This window comes from Bos indicus, chromosome 6 (assembly GCF_029378745.1).
Source record: "Bos indicus isolate NIAB-ARS_2022 breed Sahiwal x Tharparkar chromosome 6, NIAB-ARS_B.indTharparkar_mat_pri_1.0, whole genome shotgun sequence".
NCBI lineage: Eukaryota > Metazoa > Chordata > Mammalia > Artiodactyla > Bovidae > Bos > Bos indicus.
In genome coordinates this window covers 70,578,473-70,580,373 of record NC_091765.1, presented here as the reverse complement: position 1 = coordinate 70,580,373, position 1,901 = coordinate 70,578,473, and the positions used below count along the sequence as shown (strand labels likewise).

The following is a 1,901-nucleotide window of genomic DNA, read 5'->3' as shown; positions in this document are numbered from 1 at the left end:
GGAAGCTCACACATGGGGTTATGTGAGACTGAAAGGTCCAGGTGTTGGACAGTGTACTGATGTCAGATTCGTGTTGGAGGTGTCTTGGAAGTGGGGAGTCATAAGGTAAGGCCCTATTTCCCTGGGCTTTTCTGAAAGAAAAAAATAACTTCTTCCTTCCAAGTGCTATGGATGGCAGTCCTTCCTGGATAGGAAAATAAGGACTAGGGGATGTGGGGTCTGGGAAGAAGAGAGTGAAAATTCCTTTTTCCACGACTCTGTAAAATTTAGCCTGGACTCCAAACCCCATCGGTGAGAACAGGACCCGGGTGTGGGAAAGTAAATTAGCTATTGTGACATGGCAACAGGGTGGAGAGAGTAGGTGAACCAGGAGACCTGGGGATGGGTCTGGTGCTGGGCAGTAGTTATCAGCAGATCTCTGTGTTACAGTACTCTCTCACACACCTTCTGTGCTTTAGAGAATTAAAGACAGGGGTCAATCCACTGTTTGGGATAAAATAAGAAAAGAAAGAACAGTGTCTCAGACAAAGGCCAAAAATGGTAGTGACAGTGGTGGTCCAGTGAAGGACAACTTCCCAAAACAGAACAAGGAACCCATGAGAGTCGTCAGCACTAGAAGAGTGATGGTCAGATGAGGAAGCCAGAACAGAAAAGTGCAGGGTGTAAAGGATGTGCATCTAGCAGCCCGGCAGGCCCCAGAATGGGAAGGTCTCAGGCGCACTTGGGAGATACTCTGAAGGAGGTTAATTTCAGGTGGTCACTCTGGTGGGGCTTAAGACATAATTTAGATCCTCTTTCTGGGAATGTGATCGTACAGTTAATAAAGAATCCCAATACAGAGGACCTCAACATAGTGGATAAAGTATTCAGAATATAATTTAAAATGCTTAGCTAAGTTATAGAAAATGCAAGAAATATTCATAGGATAAAAATAGTTTAATAAGTCATGAATCCAAAGCGGTAAGTGGACATTAAAACTAAATCTTGTCTTCAGGAAATCTGCCAATACATGCTTGTGAAGAATTGTTTGTTCTAATACAATATAAGCATGTGCTGGGGATAAGAGATAATACCTGGAGTTTGCACAAGCTGGGACAGCAAATTGAGACCCCTGCATAGAGCCAGTCCTATAAAAGGCAACACCCTAATAAAGGCAAACTAGAAAAATAAATTTAGTATCACAGCAAGGACCCAGTAGGAACTCTTAACCTCTGTCAGCTCTGACTCTGGATAAAGAAGGAAAATAAAGGCTTCCCTGAGAATGACTAACAACAAGGTGATTATCACATAGGTTTAGTGTCAAAATTCACCCTACCTGGGTGGCCTGAAAAACTCAGCCTGAGAACTCAGTTTAAATGATTAAAGGTTAACAAGGACACAAGGTGCCTGAAAAAGCAATCACAAATCTCTGGGGAAATGATTAATTCCAAAGGGAATTAATCAAAGTCTCAAAAAAAGTTTCAATGACCATGAGCCCCCAGTTTAAAAAAAAAAAAAATCACAGTGCTCACTTCGGTAGCACATATACTAAAACTGGAATGATACAGAGAAGATTAGCATGGCCCCTGCGCAAGGATGACACACAAATTGGTGATGCATTCCATATTTTTTAATTGCTGGGCAATAAAGTCTGCTCTCTTTAAAATTTAAAAAAAAATTACAGACACATGAGGAAATAAACCGTTATGAGCAGAAGCATGAGAAATAATAAATAATAATATCAGAACCAAATGAATTGGGAAAACTAGATATAATTAAATTAATGGGGCTTTTAAAAAGTATGATCAAGGAACCATAAAATATTGCTTAAAAGATAGTAATATTTGATATTAAGGAATTACCATGGGCTTTTTCTTAATTTCAAATATTTAACTATTATAGATAAAATGATGTGATGTCTG

The 1,901-nt window shown here is 39.6% G+C and overlaps 1 non-coding gene across 1 annotated transcript; it reads left to right on the top strand.

Moving 5' to 3' along the window:
• The first annotated feature begins 1,503 nt into the window (after positions 1–1,503).
• LOC139183751 (U6 spliceosomal RNA) lies at positions 1,504–1,610 on the top strand. Its single transcript, XR_011567368.1, has one exon. It is a non-coding gene; the product is annotated as a U6 spliceosomal RNA (small nuclear RNA).
• Positions 1,611–1,901: the final 291 nt, after the last annotated feature.